Here is a 7,245-nt window from a genome sequence, read left to right as displayed (position 1 = left end):
ATAGAATGAGACTAAAACCACGGCTGGAGGAAAACTTTTAGCCTGAAAGTAGCCTAAGATTTAGAAATTACGGCAAAAAACTAAGGAGTAAGCAGTTACCCTTCAGGTTAGAAAACCAACAGCATAACAGGAAATGAGAGAGGGAAGAAATAATCAGATGGGGCTAGGATGGGGGCTTATGGGGATGAAGGAGGCAGGAAGAGCATGTGAAGTCTGTGCATAAAGTCACTCCCTAAGGACAGTCCCTGAGAGGAAGCTAGACGCACAAGGATCGGGCTAGGTGGAGAAGGTGGAGAAGACAATCCCGAAGGGTACATTCAGGGGTTGACGGCGATAAGAAAACAGGAGGGCAGGCCGGGCGCGGTGGCTCAAGCCTGTAATCCCAGCACTTTGGGAGGCCGAGATGGGCGGATCACGAGGTCAGGAGATCGAGACCATCCTGGCTAACACGGTGAAACCCCGTCTCTACTAAAAAATACAAAAAAACTAGCCGGGCGAGGTGGCGGGCGCCTGTAGTCCCAGCTACTCGGGAGGCTGAGGCAGGAGAATGGCGTGAACCCGGGAGGCGTAGCTTGCAGTGAGCTGAGATCCGGCCACTGCACTCCAGCCTGGGCAACCGAACAAGACTCCGTCTCAAAAAAAAAAAAAAAGAAAAGAAAACAGGAGGGAAAGTCAAGTGTGGAGCCTTTCCTGTCCCTAGCATGGAAGACATCAGGAGCTGATGAGTGAAAGTGATAAACAGCATTCTCACCACAAAAAAAGGTCAAGGATTTGAGGTAAGGGATAGATTAATTTGATTCTTATTCCACACTATATTGAAAAATCACATCATTTTATACCCCATATACAATTTGGAAGATAGGTAAAAATCAGCAAGAAAAAAATGAAAAACAGGCCGGGCGCGGTGGCTCACGCCTGTAATCCCAGCACTTTGGGAGGCCGAGGCGGGCGGATCACAAGGTCAGGAGATCGAGACCACAGTGAAACCCCGTCTCTACTAAAAATACAAAAAATTAGCCGGGCGCGGTGGCTTGCAGTGAGCCGAGATCGCGCCACTGCACTCCAGCCTGGGCGACAGCGCGAGACTCCGTCTCAAAAAAAAAAAGAAAGAAAAAAATGAAAAACTATTCTTTGAAGTATTTTTAAAACATGCAATTTATGGGGTACAATCTAATTCATCTATCTATCTATCTATATATATCTTTTAAAAAAAAAAACGGGGAGTCAATAAACACAGGAAACAGTGCCTTGAGAGGGAGAGAAGGAAAATGGGCACAATCTGCCCTTAGAAAGACACAGCGTTTAAATCCACGCATGTGAGAACTCCAGGGTTCAAGGTAAGACAGGGATCAGTCAAGAACAGCCGGCTAGGCCGGGCGCGGTGGCTCAAGCCTGTAATCCCAGCACTTTGGGAGGCCGAGATGGGTGGATCACGAGGTCAGGAGATCGAGACCATCCTGGCTAACACGGTGAAACCCCGTCTCTACTAAGAAATACAAAAAAAAACTAGCCGGGCGAGGTGGCGGGCGCCTGTAGTCCCAGCTACTCGGGAGGCTGAGGCCGGAGAATGGCGTGAACCCGGGAGGCGGAGCTTGCAGTGAGCTGAGATCCGTCCACTGCACTCCAGCCTGGGCGACAGAGCGAGACTCCGTCTCAAAAAAAAAAAAAAAAAAGAAGAAAAAGAAAAAAGAGAGAAAATTAATCTCGAGGGAAAATATAAAACACTTCTTCATGAACATTAGAGAGTCCTAACAACCAAAACATCTGGAATTAGGGTAACTGAAATGGCAGTTTAACCCTCCTGAAGGAATGTTAATTTCTCACTAACAGTACTTTAAAGTTAGGGGTAGAAAATTATTTTTTATAGTGTTTCACAAGCATTAAAGTTACAAATCCAAAATCACGTTCTTCTCTGACAGGAACTCCTCCTCAAAACAGAAGAAGCCTATAGGACTTTAACCTGGAAACTACTCAGGGAATCTGGAATATTCCTTCCGGGGGTATCTACAATTGAAACCTGGCAGTAATTTAAAACAAACCAGACAACTCTTGCGGTATGGTTGGAGCCTGAAGTCTACAGATGGTTCATTTTATATGCTGAGGTCTGAACAAGATGATTTTAACCTCTTAAAATGAGGGAAACAAAATACAACAGAATAAATTAGAAGAGAACACAGATGAGTGGTTTAAAGGGCCTACTTGCTGTGTTTCCTCTGGTCTTCAGGTCTCCTCGCTGCTGCGGGATCCAGGAGCAGCTCTAGACCAAGAAATGGGAGGATTTTAGAGTGACTGGTGAATTCTCTATCATCTGCAATTAGTAAACATTCTCCGCAGTCTATGCAAAAAGTAACAAAACCATTGCAGATGACAAACACCAGGTAACACATACGCTACCTCCCAAAAACCTACCCACAAGCTCGACAATTTTAAACTGTTAGGATCATTGGCTCTGATCACCATGACGTGAGGTCACAACCAAACCGTCAAGCGCTAAACAGAGAGAATGTTTCCACTCCTAATCCACTGTGTGGAGAAGCATAGAGCTTACCCATTGGGGCGCTGCATCAGAAGAGACGTGCACACACCGGGGTGTGCCTTTGAAGGGAGCGATCAAACTACCACTCCCACAGCTCCTCTGTTCACGGGCACTGCAGTCGATGGCCTCATGTCCTTCGGGGGACGCAGTGGGAAGGTAACCCACATGCCAGCGACACCATCAAGAAACAGACACTGTGGCACTTTGCCCTGATTTCTCGGGGTCTTTTCTCTTTTCCCTTTGGGTTATGTGTAGACATCCCCACTGTCCGCCTGACCACTCTCGTGCAGCCCAAAACCATAGCTTAAGTCACCAGCTAGGCCTTTCTTGGTGTAACTATTGAAAGGTGAGCTTTACCTGTTCAACCTCTAGAGAGATTTCTTCAAAATCTGGACCTAGAAGAATATGTAAACAAGATTTGCCTCAGTACGTTTGGCTTCTTCCTTCCTGGGGGAAGCCCTTAAGAAATATCAGCCCCTTGGCCAGGTGCCCGCCCGTAATCCCAGCACTTGGTGAGGCCTAGGCGGGCGGATCACCTGAGGTCAGGAGCTCGAGACCAGCCTGGCCAACATGGTGAAACCCCGTCTCTACTAAAAATATTTTAAAAATTAGCTGGGCGTGGTAGTGGGTGCCTGTAATCCCAGCTACTCTGGAGGCTGAGGCAAGAGAATTGCTAGAACCCAGGAGATGGAGGTTGCAGTGAACCGACACGGTGCCACGGAACTCCAGCCTGGGAGACAGAGCGAGACTCTGTCCCCCCCAAAAAAAGAAGTATCAGAGCATTTATCCAACAACTCCTTGTGACCCTCCTTCAGGAACACAGGGCAAATCCCCCCGGCTCCACACACTATAGCGCAGGACAGAACCACAGAGAACAAGACCCCAGAGAAGCCACCATCATACAAACTCGGGGCAGGGTTTCCACCATCAAATGTTCGAGCCTGCAGTGGGCGGGGGAGGGTCCTGAGCTCCAGATTTTCATGGAGGTGGGAGGTGGGCATTAGGCTTTGAGGAGATGTGTAGGCCCAAATTACATCTCTGCAAATTCACACACAATGAAGCTTACACCAGGTCGGGTGAGATGGTTTAGAAATGACAGAAAGCCGAGGAACAGGCTGAAAATATGGGCTTCTCTGTAAACTGTGAGGATGGTAAATGCCAGCAACACCCCAGGAAGTGTTTCTAGCCGCCTTTCTTCAGTTAACAGGGCAAAGTTAGAGCAGCAACAACCAGACAAGGGCCAGGCACTTCCCCTGGGGCAACTGATGTAAACCTGGAAATCAGCCACCCTCGGTGTCACCATTTCATGATGAATCAAATATACAGAGAAGTTCATTGACAGGTTCGGCATCAGAAAGCTAATAAATAAAGCCAGAGTCCCAGGCATATACTGAATGCTCATTGACTGAGAATCAACCTCACCGGATAAGCGCAAAGAAACTCACTTTCCACATCCCTTAAGTATCCTCTCTGGTGGGTATTTGCTCTGTAAATTACATACGACAGAAGAAAAAGAAGAAAATGAAAACTCAGGAAAGTAAACACACTTCTAAACTCATGAATAGTAAAATACGGAAATATCCCTGAGAATCTATGAGACTATCCAAAGAAAATGCAAGATAGGAGGGTAAAAAGGCCATCTGGCAAAGCCTACAAAGTGAGTCCAAAATACGGTTCACAAGGAAACTTACCTTCCAATGCATCCAAGATAGAAGAATAGCAAAAGAAGCTCCCAATTCCTATTGAGGTGAGAACAGTATCAGTAGAAACAGAAGGAAATCAGGCCAAAAAAAAAAAAAAGTTACAGGCCAATTTCTAAACCGCTGTTAGATCTAAAACAAATGAGAAAGTCCTGCCCTAACCAATAAACCAGAACAAACACTGCATTTCAAACACTGGGGGAAGTGGGCGGGGGTGCGCCTGTTCTATGCAGGACCCTTCTAACATACGGGAGAGTCTTTGACCCCTCCTCAGAATTATGCCATCAACTACAAAAAACACAACTCATAGAATTTCAAAGGAGACCAATTACTTAGAAATGCAGCTATCAGGATACTTTAATTTTTCTGATATATTCATAGGCGTGTTGCTGTGGTAGTTTTAAATAATGGCTGAACATTTCTTGCCACTCCTCCCTTTGAGAGGCAGAATTGATGTCCTGTCTCCCCGATCCTGGGTGGATTTGCTGAGCTACCTCATAAAAGACCACTCAGCATCCACCCTGGAGCCCTGTGCCACCTCAGAATTCCGACTACCCTGAGGCTGCCAGGCTCTAAGGAAGTCAAGGCCATATGGAGACACTACATGCAAGCACTCAATCCCAGCTGAGCCCCATCTTCCAACATCCCAAGCCAGGTATCAGCTGTGAGGGAAAAGCCTCCAAATGCGTCCAGATCCCAGCTGTTGAGTCTTCCGTGCTGAGGTCAGACATCACGGAACGGAGACAAGTGGGCTACCCTTGGGCCCTGTCTCAAATCCTGACTGTGAGCATGAGAATCCACAAACATAATAAAATGATTATTTGAGCCACTAAATTCTGGTGTAATTTCTGCCATAGTAACAGTGCCTGTAACAGCCACCTCAACACATTAAGTAACAATAGCAAGTAGCAAGTCATCACCGGGAACTGTTCCTTGGAACTGTCTTGGGAAGCAGTGACAACCACAAAGGCTATTTGGAGATGTTGTCAGATGACATGAAAACTGCTGTGGTCTCACTGCTAACAATGCCCCATACCCGAGGGGTCTACAGCCTATATTCAACATGGAAGGAAACACCCCATTTTGGTTAGAGGAATGTGATTTATATGTATATATATAAATCGGCCGGGTGCGGTGGCTCACACCTGTAATCCTAGCACTTTGGGAGGCCAAGGCGGACAGATCACCTGAGGTCGGGAGTTTGAGACCAGCTTGACCAACATGGAGAAACCGCTACTAAAAATACAAAATTAGCCGGGCGTGGTGGCGCATGCCTGTAACCCCAGCTACTCACGAGGCTGAGGCAGGAGAATCACTTGAACCAGGGAGGCGGAGGTTGCAGTGAGCCGAGATCGCACCATTGCCTTCCAGTCTGGGCAACTAGAGCGAAACTCCGTCTCAAAATAAATAAATAAATAAATAATCAAAATCAGTATTATAGTTCATAAAGGAAATCCCAAAACCTCCTTAACTGGTTGTTTCTTTCACAAAAGTTACTCTACATATGTGCTCCAAAAATAAGATTTCAAAGACACTGGGGAAAATACTACTACTAAGATATCAAAACCAGGAATTACTTCCTTTAAAACAATTCCAAACTAACTCGCTGTGCCTTTCACAGAAATTTCCCACAAGAAATATGATTTTATAAGGCCGGGCGCGGTGGCTCAAGCCTGTAATCCCAGCACTTTGGGAGGCCGAGACGGGCGGATCACGAGGTCAGGAGATCGAGACCATCCTGACTAACACGGTGAAACCCTGACTCTACTAAAAAATATAAAAAACTAGCCGGACGAGGTGGCAGGCGCCTGTAGTCCCAGCTACTCGGGAGGCTGAGGCAGGAGAATGGCGTAAACCCGGGAGGCGGAGCTTGCAGTGAGCTGAGATCCGGCCACTGCACTCCAGCCTGGGCGACAGAGAGAGACTCTGTCTCAAAAAAAAAAAAGAAAAAAAAAAAAAAAAGAAAAGAAATATGATTTTATAAAGCCTGACAAGTTGCTGTTAGGACAACCACCAAAACTAAAAATTGGTTTAATTAGCAACAACAAAAAAATGCCATTTTAACTGACTGTCCTTATCAGAGACAGTCCACTAAAGAATAAAATGGCAAAAAGTGAGATTTGTTAAAGGTTGGGGTGCTTTATTATAAACATAATATAAACCAGGAATGTATTTTATTTAGTAAACCTCAACCTGCCGGTCACTCCCTCCCCTCGAGGCGTTCTGCAACAAAACACCTGCCTAAAAATACAAGGGCGTTTTACCCGAGTGAGCTGAAAAAGCCCCGTTTTTACCTTTAATCTCAAGACAACACGGGTCAGAGGTGAGGAAACTACATCAGCGCCAGTGCGCGCGCCGGAGTCCGGTGGACTGATGAGGAAGGGCCGGGACGCAGCCAGAGTCCCAGTTCCCGCCGTGGCGATAGCCAATTTCCCAGCCGCGGACCCTCCAGCGTCCCATGTCCTGCGGGCGCTTGGCCGAACAGCCCAACACTCCGCAATCACACTTCCCACTGTGCACCTGTACTCCACCTGCAGCCCCAGCGTCCGCCGGGCTTCCGGAAAAGGGAGGGCGGGCTTCCGTAAACGGTGACCAATTGGAAACGCGATCAGATGTTACTAGGCGGACACTTCGCTTCCAGGCAACACAGTAGGAAGGGAAGCTCTCAGTCAGCCTCAATTAGACGGAGATTTCAGCCAATGGGTGTGCAGGTTCTCTCCACATTAGCCAATAAGAAGCGCTTGGGGCCAACCTGCCTACAACCACATCAAAAGTTTTCGTGCTCATTTCTGCGTGGGAACGCCTACCCGCCGCGCCAAACCAGAACTCTACAATCACCCTTGATGGTGTTTCCTGCACTTTCTTGGAGATTTGCAGCAGGTGGTGGAGACCCTCCCACCTGGCCCATGCCCGCCGCCCGGTGAACACCAAGACCCAACCTTGTGCACCACCAGTCTTGTTATCAACAAACAGGCTAGTAAATTATAAAAAATAAACTAGGCCGGGCGC

The 7,245-nt window shown here is 47.3% G+C and overlaps 1 long non-coding RNA gene across 1 annotated transcript; it reads right to left on the bottom strand.

Annotated features, from left to right (window-relative positions):
• Positions 1-1,771: 1,771 nt before the first annotated feature.
• On the bottom strand, positions 1,772-6,979 carry LOC112613326. Its single transcript, XR_003116942.1, has 3 exons — positions 6,531-6,979; positions 2,894-2,931; positions 1,772-2,257 (listed from the first exon to the last, which is right to left on the bottom strand). It is a non-coding gene; the product is annotated as an uncharacterized LOC112613326 (long non-coding RNA).
• Between the last annotated feature and the right edge of the window lie 266 nt (positions 6,980-7,245).

This window comes from Theropithecus gelada, chromosome 19 (assembly GCF_003255815.1).
Source record: "Theropithecus gelada isolate Dixy chromosome 19, Tgel_1.0, whole genome shotgun sequence".
In the NCBI taxonomy this organism is placed as follows: Eukaryota; Metazoa; Chordata; class Mammalia; order Primates; family Cercopithecidae; genus Theropithecus; species Theropithecus gelada.
This window is presented reverse-complemented; position numbering and strand designations above follow the sequence as displayed.